This window comes from Notothenia rossii, assembly GCF_949606895.1.
Source record: "Notothenia rossii genome assembly, chromosome: 6".
Classification (NCBI taxonomy): Eukaryota; Metazoa; Chordata; class Actinopteri; order Perciformes; family Nototheniidae; genus Notothenia; species Notothenia rossii.
The window spans coordinates 29515943-29529414 of record NC_136909.1 but is presented as its reverse complement, the minus strand read 5'-3'; the positions used below and the strand labels follow the sequence as shown (position 1 = coordinate 29529414).

At 46.3% G+C, this 13472-nt stretch overlaps 1 long non-coding RNA gene across 1 annotated transcript in view; it reads left to right on the top strand.

Annotated features, from left to right (window-relative positions):
- LOC307043948 overlaps window positions 1-13206 on the top strand; it is a 38505-nt gene extending 25299 nt beyond the window's left edge. Inside the window, exons 2-3 of the long non-coding RNA XR_013809471.1 lie at window positions 12100-12469; window positions 13004-13206. This is a non-coding gene — a long non-coding RNA (uncharacterized lncRNA). The remainder of the gene's footprint in view (window positions 1-12099; window positions 12470-13003) is intronic.
- The last annotated feature ends 266 nt before the right edge of the window (window positions 13207-13472 follow it).

Sequence of the window (13472 nt, the reverse complement as noted above, 5' to 3'; positions counted from 1 at the left end):
CATGGCCGCAACACCGCACTGGAGTCAGGGTTTCGAGTTTTTCGAGCCAGGTCCCAGTGAACGCAAGACTCCAGCAGGAGCCTCCAGCAGACCCCCCCCGACGTTTCCCCCGTCCCTCCCGGCCATCAGAGTCGAACCCGCAGTTCGGAGGAACCGACCGCCAGAGCACCGGCACGAGGCCGGGCCGGCAGAGGCCCTCCGATGGCGGGTCACGTTTGCCATTCGATCAATGTCTTTGCAGACAAGCATATATGTGGTTGTTACGCAGGATCAAATAGGTAGTTTGATGAAGTAGGGTCCTGTGCCCGGAGCCTCCAGCAGACCCCCCCGACGTTTCCCTCGTCCCTCCCGGCCATCAGAGTCGAACCCGCAGTTCGGAGGAACCGACCGCCAGAGCACCGGCACGAGGCCGGGCCGGCGGAGGCCCTCCGATGGCGGGTCGCGTTTGCCATTCGATCAGTGAGAAATCAGAAGAGGAAGGGGGAAGAAAAAAGACTAACTTGTCTTTTTGGAGAACCATCAAAAATGGGTGAAAATGAAAAAATGTATCCGAGAATAGTGCCCCATAAGGCGGGTAAAGTCCCCTGTCAACTCCCCTCACCTTCTCCACACTCTGAAAAAGTCAGAGTTATTTTTTGGAGAACCATCAAAAAGGGCTAAAAAAGTGTTGAAATGTATCCGGGAATAGTGCCCCATAAGGCGGGTAAAGTCCCCTGTCAACTCCCCTCACCTTCCTCCACACTCTGAAAAAGTCAGAGTTATTTTTTGGAGAACCATCAAAAAGGGCTAAAAGTGTTGAAATGTATCCGGGAATAGTGCCCCATAAGGCGGTAAAGTCCCCTGTCAACTCCCCTCACCTTCCTCCACACTCTGAAAAAGTCAGAGTTATTTTTTGGAGAACCATCAAAAAGGGCTAAAAGTGTTGAAATGTATCCGGGGAATAGTGCCCCATAAGGCGGGATAAAGTCCCCTGTCAACTCCCCTCACCTTCCTCCACACTCTGAAAAAGTCAGAGTTATTTTTTGGAGAACCATCAAAAAGGGCTAAAAGTGTTGAAATGTATCCGGGAATAGTGCCCCATAAGGCGGGTAAAGTCCCCTGTCAACTCCCCTCACCTTCCTCCACACTCTGAAAAAGTCAGAGTTATTTTTTGGAGAACCATCAAAAAGGGCTAAAAGTGTTGAAATGTATCCGGGAATAGTGCCCCATAAGGCGGGTAAAGTCCCCTGTCAACTCCCCTCACCTTCCTCCACACTCTGAAAAAGTCAGAGTTATTTTTTGGAGAACCATCAAAAAGGGCTAAAAGTGTTGAAATGTATCCGGGAATAGTGCCCCATAAGGCGGATAAAGTCCCCTGTCAACTCCCCTCACCTTCCTCCACACTCTGAAAAAGTCAGAGTTATTTTTTGGAGAACCATCAAAAAGGGCTAAAAGTGTTGAAATGTATCCGGGAATAGTGCCCCATAAGGCGGGTAAAGTCCCCTGTCAACTCCCCTCACCTTCCTCCACACTCTGAAAAAGTCAGAGTTATTTTTTGGAGAACCATCAAAAAGGGCTAAAAGTGTTGAAATGTATCCGGGAATAGTGCCCCATAAGGCGGTAAAGTCCCCTGTCAACTCCCCTCACCTTCCTCCACACTCTGAAAAAGTCAGAGTTATTTTTTGGAGAACCATCAAAAAGGGCTAAAAGTGTTGAAATGTATCCGGGAATAGTGCCCCATAAGGCGGGTAAAGTCCCCTGTCAACTCCCCTCACCTTCCTCCACACTCTGAAAAAGTCAGAGTTATTTTTTGGAGAACCATCAAAAAGGGCTAAAAGTGTTGAAATGTATCCGGGAATAGTGCCCCATAAGGCGGATAAAGTCCCCTGTCAACTCCCCTCACCTTCCTCCACACTCTGAAAAAGTCAGAGTTATTTTTGGAGAACCATCAAAAAGGGCTAAAAGTGTTGAAATGTATCCGGGAATAGTGCCCCATAAGGCGGATAAAGTCCCCTGTCAACTCCCCTCACCTTCCTCCACACTCTGAAAAAGTCAGAGTTATTTTTTGGAGAACCATCAAAAAGGGCTAAAAGTGTTGAAATGTATCCGGGAATAGTGCCCCATAAGGCGGATAAAGTCCCCTGTCAACTCCCCTCACCTTCCTCCACACTCTGAAAAAGTCAGAGTTATTTTTTGGAGAACCATCAAAAAGGGCTAAAAGTGTTGAAATGTATCCGGGAATAGTGCCCCATAAGGCGGATAAAGTCCCCTGTCAACTCCCCTCACCTTCCTCCACACTCTGAAAAAGTCAGAGTTATTTTTTGGAGAACCAATCAAAAAGGGCTAAAAGTGTTGAAATGTATCCGAAAATAGTGCCTCATGAGGCGGATTGAGTCCCCTGTCAACTCCCCTTACCTTCCTCCAGAGCCCAGTTCAAAAACTTTAAGTTTGGTAAGAACCATGCTGGGGGGTCTCCAGGCAACAAAATGTATCCGAGCCAAAGTGCACATACAGCGGATGAATTCCTCCATGAAGTTACACAGCCGTTTTTTTTCTGAGTCCTCTCAAAAACCGGGTTTCCGATTTCGTGCAGAAGGTAGCTTGTAAAACATGAACGGTTTTTTACAACGGAGGAGGGGAAGTCTGGATTCCCCTCTCCGTTGTACCTTGCAACGGGGTAGGGGAAAAGTGTTCGGCGCTTCGTCCCGAAGCGCCGAACACTTTTCCCCTTCTCCAATTTTTCAGATCCCCTCTCCCATGTAATTTTAAAAGTTCATTTTTTGATTATTTTAACATATAATTGACCGTTTTCTTTCATTTTTTTTTCATTCCACGGGTGGGGGCCTATGGCAGGCTGCCTATGAGCTCCCAAATTTGGCCCGGATCATCCGGGATTTGTGGGATAAGCTCCATAAACTGACAAAGTCATCCAAATATGTCGCTTTTATCGCCCAAAGATATATCATGCAAATACATTAAAATAGTAAAAGGTACAATTGTGCTCGGCATTAACCGGAATTTGATTTATATAGCCCCCAAAAAATAATTAAAAATCATTTTCGTGGGGAAAAGTGTTAAAACGCCTGATTAAAGCATTTGCGGGACCCCAGCGAGCTCCAGACTATGTGCATTGTGTCGGGGACCCTGGAGAATGATAAAACACATCATTTAAATACAAAAAACACCATTAAAAGTCACTTTTAGGGGCAAAAAACAGCCTCTGTCCACTTCGTTAACAAAGTGATGGGGAAAAGGACAAAATCGTGATTAAAGCATTTTGCGGGACCCCAGCGAGCTCCAGACTATGTGCATTGCGTCGGGGACCCTGGAGAAAGATAAAACACATCATTTAAATACAAAAAACACCATTAAAAGTCACTTTTAGGGGCAAAAAACAGCCTCTGTCCACTTCGTTAACAAAGTGATGGGAAAAGGACAAAATCGTGATTAAAGCATTTTGCGGGACCCCAGCGAGCTCCAGACTATGTGCATTGCGTCGGGGACCCTGGAGAAAGATAAAACACATCATTTAAATACAAAAAACACCATTAAAAGTCACTTTTAGGGGCAAAAAACAGCCTCTGTCCACTTCGTTAACAAACTGATGGGGAAATGGACCAAATCGTGATTAAAGCATTTTGCGGGACCCCAGCGAGCTCCAGACTAGTTTCATTGTGTCGGGGACCCTGGAGAATGATAAAACCCATCATTTAAATGCCAAAAACACCATTAAAAGTCACTTTTAGGGCAAAAAACAGCCTCTGTCCACTTCGTTAACAAAGTGATGGGGAAAAGGACAAAATCGTGATTAAAGCATTTTGCGGGACCCCAGCGAGCTCCAGACTAGTTTCATTGTGTCGGGGACCCTGGATAATGATAAAACACATCATTTAAATACAAAAAACACCATTAAAAGTCACTTTTAGGGGCAAAAAACAGCCTCTGTCCACTTCGTTAACAAAGTGATGGGGAAAAGGACAAAATCGTGATTAAAGCATTTTGCGGGACCCCAGCGAGCTCCAGACTAGTTTCATTGTGTCGGGGACCCTGGATAATGATAAGACCCATCATTCAAATGACAAAAACACCATTAAAAGTCACTTTTAGGGGCAAAAAACAGCCTCTGTCCACTTCGTTAACAAAGTGATGGGGAAAAGGACCAAATCATGATTAAAGCATTTTGCGGGACCCCAGCGAGCTCCAGACTATGTGCATTGCGTCGGGGACCCTGGAGAAATATAAAACCCATCATTTAAATGCCAAAAACACCATTAAAAGTCACTTTTAGGGGCAAAAAACAGCCTCTGTCCACTTCGTTAACAAAGTGATGGGGAAAAGGACAAAATCGTGATTAAAGCATTTTGCGGGACCCCAGCGAGCTCCAGACTATGTGCATTGCGTCGGGGACCCTGGAGAAATATAAAACACATCATTTAAATGCCAAAAACACCATTAAAAGTCACTTTTAGGGGCAAAAAACAGCCTCTGTCCACTTCGTTAACAAAGTGATGGGGAAAAGGACCAAATCGTGATTAAAGCATTTTGCGGGACCCCAGCGAGCTCCAGACTAGTTTCATTGTGTCGGGGACCCTGGATAATGATAAGACCCATCATTTAAATGCCAAAAACACCATTAAAAGTCACTTTTAGGGGCAAAAAACAGCCTCTGTCCACTTCGTTAACAAACTGATGGGGAAATGGACCAAATCGTGATTAAAGCATTTTGCGGGACCCCAGCGAGCTCCAGACTAGTTTCATTGTGTCGGGGACCCTGGAGAATGATAAAACCCATCATTTAAATGCCAAAAACACCATTAAAAGTCACTTTTAGGGCAAAAAACAGCCTCTGTCCACTTCGTTAACAAAGTGATGGGGAAAAGGACAAAATCGTGATTAAAGCATTTTGCGGGACCCCAGCGAGCTCCAGACTAGTTTCATTGTGTCGGGGACCCTGGATAATGATAAAACACATCATTTAAATACAAAAAACACCATTAAAAGTCACTTTTAGGGGCAAAAAACAGCCTCTGTCCACTTCGTTAACAAAGTGATGGGGAAAAGGACAAAATCGTGATTAAAGCATTTTGCGGGACCCCAGCGAGCTCCAGACTAGTTTCATTGTGTCGGGGACCCTGGATAATGATAAGACCCATCATTCAAATGACAAAAACACCATTAAAAGTCACTTTTAGGGGCAAAAAACAGCCTCTGTCCACTTCGTTAACAAAGTGATGGGGAAAAGGACCAAATCGTGATTAAAGCATTTTGCGGGACCCCAGCGAGCTCCAGACTATGTGCATTGCGTCGGGGACCCTGGAGAAATATAAAACCCATCATTTAAATGCCAAAAACACCATTAAAAGTCACTTTTAGGGGCAAAAAACAGCCTCTGTCCACTTCGTTAACAAAGTGATGGGGAAAAGGACAAAATCGTGATTAAAGCATTTTGCGGGACCCCAGCGAGCTCCAGACTATGTGCATTGCGTCGGGGACCCTGGAGAAAGATAAAACACATCATTTAAATACAAAAAACACCATTAAAAGTCACTTTTAGGGGCAAAAAACAGCCTCTGTCCACTTCGTTAACAAAGTGATGGGGAAAAGGACAAAATCGTGATTAAAGCATTTTGCGGGACCCCAGCGAGCTCCAGACTAGTTTCATTGTGTCGGGGACCCTGGATAATGATAAGACCCATCATTTAAATGCCAAAAACACCATTAAAAGTCACTTTTAGGGGCAAAAAACAGCCTCTGTCCACTTCGTTAACAAAGTGATGGGGAAAAGGACAAAATCGTGATTAAAGCATTTTGCGGGACCCCAGCGAGCTCCAGACTAGTTTCATTGTGTCGGGGACCCTGGATAATGATAAGACCCATCATTCAAATGACAAAAACACCATTAAAAGTCACTTTTAGGGGCAAAAAACAGCCTCTGTCCACTTCGTTAACAAAGTGATGGGGAAAAGGACCAAATCGTGATTAAAGCATTTTGCGGGACCCCAGCGAGCTCCAGACTATGTGCATTGCGTCGGGGACCCTGGAGAAATATAAAACCCATCATTTAAATGCCAAAAACACCATTAAAAGTCACTTTTAGGGGCAAAAAACAGCCTCTGTCCACTTCGTTAACAAAGTGATGGGGAAAAGGACAAAATCGTGATTAAAGCATTTTGCGGGACCCCAGCGAGCTCCAGACTATGTGCATTGCGTCGGGGACCCTGGAGAAAGATAAAACACATCATTTAAATACAAAAAACACCATTAAAAGTCACTTTTAGGGGCAAAAAACAGCCTCTGTCCACTTCGTTAACAAAGTGATGGGGAAAAGGACAAAATCGTGATTAAAGCATTTTGCGGGACCCCAGCGAGCTCCAGACTAGTTTCATTGTGTCGGGGACCCTGGATAATGATAAGACCCATCATTTAAATGCCAAAAACACCATTAAAAGTCACTTTTAGGGGCAAAAAACAGCCTCTGTCCACTTCGTTAACAAAGTGATGGGGAAAAGGACCAAATCGTGATTAAAGCATTTTGCGGGACCCCAGCGAGCTCCAGACTATGTGCATTGCGTCGGGGACCCTGGAGAAATATAAAACCCATCATTTAAATGCCAAAAACACCATTAAAAGTCACTTTTAGGGGCAAAAAACAGCCTCTGTCCACTTCGTTAACAAAGTGATGGGGAAAAGGACCAAATCGTGATTAAAGCATTTTGCGGGACCCCAGCGAGCTCCAGACTAGTTTCATTGTGTCGGGGACCCTGGATAATGATAAGACCCATCATTTAAATGCCAAAAACACCATTAAAAGTCACTTTTAGGGGCAAAAAACAGCCTCTGTCCACTTCGTTAACAAACTGATGGGGAAAAGTACAAAATCGTGATTAAAGCATTTTGCGGGACCCCAGCGAGCTCCAGACTAGTTTCATTGTGTCGGGGACCCTGGATAATGATAAGACCCATCATTCAAATGACAAAAACACCATTAAAAGTCACTTTTAGGGGCAAAAAACAGCCTCTGTCCACTTCGTTAACAAAGTGATGGGGAAATGGACCAAATCGTGATTAAAGCATTTTGCGGGACCCCAGCGAGCTCCAGACTAGTTTCATTGTGTCGGGGACCCTGGATAATGATAAAACACATCATTTAAATGCCAAAAACACCATTAAAAGTCACTTTTAGGGGCAAAAAACAGCCTCTGTCCACTTCGTTAACAAAGTGATGGGGAAAAGGACAAAATCGTGATTAAAGCATTTTGCGGGACCCCAGCGAGCTCCAGACTATGTGCATTGCGTCGGGGACCCTGGAGAAAGATAAAACACATCATTTAAATACAAAAAACACCATTAAAAGTCACTTTTAGGGGCAAAAAACAGCCTCTGTCCACTTCGTTAACAAAGTGATGGGGAAAAGGACCAAATCGTGATTAAAGCATTTTGCGGGACCCCAGCGAGCTCCAGACTAGTTTCATTGTGTCGGGGACCCTGGAGAAATATAAAACACATCATTTAAATGCCAAAAACACCATTAAAAGTCACTTTTAGGGGCAAAAAACAGCCTCTGTCCACTTCGTTAACAAAGTGATGGGGAAAAGGACCAAATCGTGATTAAAGCATTTTGCGGGACCCCAGCGAGCTCCAGACTATGTGCATTGCGTCGGGGACCCTGGAGAAAGATAAAACACATCATTTAAATACAAAAAACACCATTAAAAGTCACTTTTAGGGGCAAAAAACAGCCTCTGTCCACTTCGTTAACAAAGTGATGGGGAAAAGGACAAAATCGTGATTAAAGCATTTTGCGGGACCCCAGCGAGCTCCAGACTATGTGCATTGCGTCGGGGACCCTGGAGAAAGATAAAACACATCATTTAAATACAAAAAACACCATTAAAAGTCACTTTTAGGGGCAAAAAACAGCCTCTGTCCACTTCGTTAACAAACTGATAGGCAAATGGACAGAAGGGGGAACACGGCCCAGCCGCTGCTCCGCTGCTCCAGACTATGTGCATTGTGTCGGGGAGCCAGGTCAAACCCCTCCATGCACACCGCCAGAACCAGAACCTCACGACCCTGGTGACCTTAAAGGTGTTTGTCTTTGTTTGTTTTTGTACTCCACATAGACAGGCAGGTGTTCAGCACCGCGGGCCCGCTGCTGCTGCTGCTGCTGCTGGAAGGTGGAACACTTTGAGTCTTTTTATTTTCTCTTTTCTCCCTGCTCCTGCACACACCTTTTGTTCCCCTCCTCTGCCTTACACATCCTCCCACGCTCGAGCACTCCTCACTCGGACTAAACCCCTCCATGCACACCGCCAGAACCAGAACCTCACGACCCTGGTGACCTTAAAGGTGTTTGTCTTTGTTTGTTTTTGTATTCCACATAGACAGGCTGGGGTTCAGCACCACGCACAGAGCCTACCCGCTACCTCCAGGGCGCATCACCACATTTTACAAGCCAGGAAAGGTGCATGGATCCTGGGTAAACATTGATTAAGTGTTTTTAAATGTGTGGAACAGTGTTTTGTCACTTTCAAAACTCTCCTGTCATTGACCGGAGAATTTGGGTCGATTTTGTATTCAATCTGGCCATTAATATTCCAGTGAGACGAAGTACGTACATTGACCGGAGTGATCCCATGTTAATGTTGTCCAAATACCGGAACATTCCCTAACCTCAAGGGACGGATTCTAGAAGTCCAAAAAAATCCAAAATCCAAAAGCGTGGGTGGAGGGGGTCCGGAGGACGGGTCCGGAACGACAACCCAGAAGCAAAGCACAGTCCATGATGGGTGTCTCGGGCGGACGACCCAGGGGCAAGGCAGAGTCCATGATGGAGTTTTCGGGCGGCCGGTCCAGGGGCAAGGCAGAGTTCATGTTGGAGCCCTCGGGCGGACGGCCCGGGGGCAAGGCAGAGTTCATGGTGGAACCCTCGGGCGGGCGGCCCGGGGGCAAGGCAGAGTCCATGATGGAGTCCTCGGGCGGACGGCCCGGGGGCAAGGCAGAGTCCATGATGGAGTCCTCGGGCGGACGGCCCGGGGGCAAGGCAGAGTTCATGGCGGAGTCCTCGGTTGGGGAACTCAGGAGACCGGGCTCTAGAGCAAAATCCGCTGGGAACTCAGGAGGCCTGGCACAACGACGGGCAGGAGCCGGCGGAACCCCCGGCGGGCCAGGCGCAGACGAGACCCTGGACGGAACAGGACATAGGGTTGGCAGGACCCCCGGCAGAAGAGCAGTCGGCGGGATCCCCAACGGGACAGGACATGGAGTTGGCAGAACCCCCGACAAAACAGGTGTCGGCTGGACCTCCAACGGCACAGGACGTAGGGCTGGCAGGAACCCCGGCAGAAGAACGGTCGGTGGGATCTCCAATGGCACAGAACATAGGATTGGCAGGACCCCCGGCAGAAGAGTAGTCGAAGGGGCCTCCAACGGCACAGGGCATAGGGTTGGCAGGACCTCCGGCAAAACAGTAGTCGTCGGGGCCTCCAACGACACAGGACATAGGGTTGGCAGGACCCCCGGCAGAAGAGTAGTCGGCGGGGCCTCCAATGGCACAGGGCATAGGGTTGGCAGGACCCCCGGCAGAAGAGTAGTCGGCGGGGCCTCCAACGGCACAGGACATAGGGTTGGCAGGACCCCCAGCAGAACAGTAGTCGTCGGGGCCTCCAACGGCAAAGAAACATAGGGTTTGCAGGACCCCCAGCGGAACCTCCAACGGACCAGGACATTGGGTAGGGACTTGAGAGGGAACTCAAGAGGAGCCTCGAGAGGGGACCTGAGAGGGAACTTGAGTGGTGACTTGAGAGGAGACTTGAGAGGTGACTTGAGAGGGGACTTGAGAGGGGACTTGAGAGGTGACTTGAGAGGAGACTCGAGAGGTGACTTGAGAGGGCTCTCGAGAGGTGACTTGAGAGGGCTCTTGAGAGGTGACTTGAGAGGGAACTCGAGAGGAGACTTGAGAGGTGACTTGAGAGGTGACTTGAGAGGGGACTTGAGAGGGAACTTGAGAGGTGACTTGAGAGGGCTCTCGAGAGGTGACTTGAGAGGGAACTCGAGAGGAGACTTGAGAGGTGACTCGAGAGGTGACTTGAGAGGAAACTCGAGAGGAGACTTGAGAGATGATTTGAGAGGGGACTTGAGAGGGAACTCGAGAGGTGACTTGAGAGGGAACTCGAGAGGGAACTCGAGAGGGAACTCGAGAGGTGACTTGAAAGGAACTCGAGAGGGGACTTTAGAAGTGTCTTGAAAGGGGACTCGAGAGGGGACTTGAGAGGAGACTTGAGAGGGAACTGGAGAGGTGACTTGAGACGGTCGGTACGCCGACAGGACACGGGGAGCTGGCGTCGGCCGGTACGCCGACAGGACTCGGGGGGCTGGCGTCGGCTGGAGAGCCAACAGGAGACAGGGAGCTGGGCGTTGGCCGAAGAGTCAACAGGTGACGAGGAGCTGGAGTCGGGACCATGGCTGCTGGGCCCAGTACTTGAGCCGTAACCATGGCTGGAACTGGGGCCGGAACCATGGCTGTATGGGCCGGTTCTGGAGCAGGGACCAAGACTGTGCGAACTGGAACTGAAGCCTGGATCATGGCTGTGTGGGCCGGTTCTTGAGCCGGAAACATGGCTGTGTGGGCCTGTTCTGGAGCAGGGACCATGGCTGCTGGGGCCGGAAATGGAGCCGGAACCATGGCTGCTGGGCAAGGAACCGGAACACGGAACCATGGCTGTGTGGGATGGTACTGGAGCACGATACCATGGCTGTGTGGGCCGGCACTGGAGCACGGAACCGGATTACGAGCTGGCTTCCTGACCTTGTGTTTCTTTGAGGTCTTTCGGAGGCTCCGGATTATCCCGGATAAATAGATGCAGTGCTTCCCTGAGCGTCAAATACCGCCGCGGATGGGAATACATTGCAATCAGTTGAAGTTCTTTGCGTCCGTTTATGAAGCTGAAGGAGCCTCGGCGCGTCCCAACTGCACGACCACAGGACTCTGACCAAGCGTCGCTCCTGGGCGTTTAGGGAGTGAGAGTGTGTTGGTTTTGAAGCATCTAGCCTTTCTTCACATAAAGTAAATAAGAGAACTGTTAGCGCTGGTGTCATGCCGTGTTATGCATGCCCACCGAGAGATGCGTGCACCTCGCGGGAGCGCGTTAAAACTCCCAGACATTTCAATGATTTGTATGGCAAAGTAAGGTTTGGAAACTATATAATTTCCTTTTTGACGGGCATGCATAACACGGCACAACACCGGAGCCTCGCTACGGGGAAACTTTGGCACTGTTCCGAGTTTGTTCTAATCTGTCAAAATGACGGGCTGCTTTCAGATTTGTCTTTCGTTGTTAAACAAAATCCGTCATAGACGGAAAACATTCAGTTAACGCGACCTCTGATAGACACACCAGCAAGTTCACCTGACAGTTCAAATTGTCTTAAACAGCTGCCCAGGATCGCATACATAAAACAAATTGTATAAGTGTATACATACATGTTGGATAGATCCATAATCATAACACATTGACACATTATTGCACACAGTGTAATTCCTGTCCAAGCATCCTGAATGAATGTTGTAACTGTGTCACAGCGTATATTAACATGTAATGCATGGTAAAAATGCACCAGATACAAAAAAAGATATATGCAAAGCTCCACGGGGCACTTCAAAGACATACACGTGTCTCTCAAGTCAAAAGACCTTGAAGTGCCTAGAGCTTAATAAAAACATCTTGAATTTGACATAACTAGAGCATCAGGCATCTCCAACAACACAAAAAGGGATATAAGGGATGAATAAAAACATATAAATATTATATTAAATAAGTGAAGACAATGTAATGATGGTATATCCAGCAGATTAGTAAGAAAGGAAGATACATGTTACCCAGTGGTGCATAAATGTGTTAATGGGAGCCTTTTTTAGACTATATTATTTCCTATTTTACATAATTCTCATCTCCTAGTATTCATCATCTGGATGTGCATGCATTTGTAAACCTCTTTCTTGAAAGGAACAGTGATCACCTTGATTTGATAAAGGGATGTTTTGTATTTCAATATTTTAACTATGTTATAGAATAAATAGGTGAAATTATTCAAAATGAATTATATCCTTTTTTATCCCAGCATGCTGTATAGAGAATGGGGTTCACTTGATGATGGATGCAGAGCAGACGTACCTGCAGCCGGCTATCAGCAGACTGACATTAGAGATGCAGAGGATCTACAACAAAGAGAAGCCTGTCATCTTCAACACCTACCAATGTTAATGATGTCGCTGCACACACAAAAGGCTGACTCAACAGTTATAATTATTGTAGAAGGAGAGCACGCTGTGACAAATCGTGTTACTCCTGATGTCAACATGTAAAGAGATTAGGATGAGTCAGCTGAGGATAGAACAGAGACATTGCCAAGAAGGGGATAATGTTGAAGGGAAATGTGGTGATTCATTTTTTATTTCTTGAATACACCATTTCAAATGAAAAAAAAATGCGTAAGTAATAGTTTACATTCATATGATTATCATCCTTTTTTTACGTGATTATTATAAGCTTACCACATCATCACATACGACTTTAAAATAAATATAACACATTTTGCCTGTTGGATAAAATAAAGACCATAGATTATTGAGGGTCCCATTTTGTCACAATGGGTTGCTGTGCGTATACTACACCACTGCTTTGTTGCTGAACTTGCTAAAACTAGGATAAGGCATTCTGGTTCTCACAATTAGTTGGTTCATTTTACGAGTTATTGACATGGAGCCATACAAATAAGTGAGTATAACCCTGTTTGAGTAGCAGTCGTGTTGTGTGATTGGTAATGCTATGGGGGCCTGGGCTAGGTCAGGTAGAACAGGTAGACCCATAAATCATGTATTTGGCTGCAAAACATCATAAAGCTCTGTAAAAGTTACATTGACAGCAACGATTGCACTGCTTTCACAATTTTGTATCTAAACTTGGAACTTGATTTATATCCGTCATTGCTATGAAGTGAATCATTGTCCTCTTTTGCTCTGCAGGAGGCCTATGACAACATAACCATGGACGTAGAATAGTCTCGATGTGAGGGCTGGCATTTTGCAGCCAAGCTGGTGCGCGGGGCTTATATGTATCAGGAACGAGAGCGGGCTAGAGACCACGATTATGAAGACCCCATTAACCCTGATTATGAGTCTACCAAATAATGTACCACAGGCAAAAATTCAGTTTCTTTGTTTTTGAATTGTTGGTAGCTGCCCACATCTGCATCCGCAAAGTATGATTGTTTTTTGTCTAACTACAGCAGGCACATCAGAATTTAGATGTTTTGTATAATGAAGAATTATTTTTGATATCTTGTAATTCTACAATTTCTAGTTGTTTGCTTTTTTGTTATTGTGCTGCTGCTGTCTGTGCCAGCACATAGTAAAACATTTGATTTTGAATCCCCAAATGTTTTTGAATCTTTGTTAATTAAATGTTAAATAACATAAGTACATGATCTGCTTT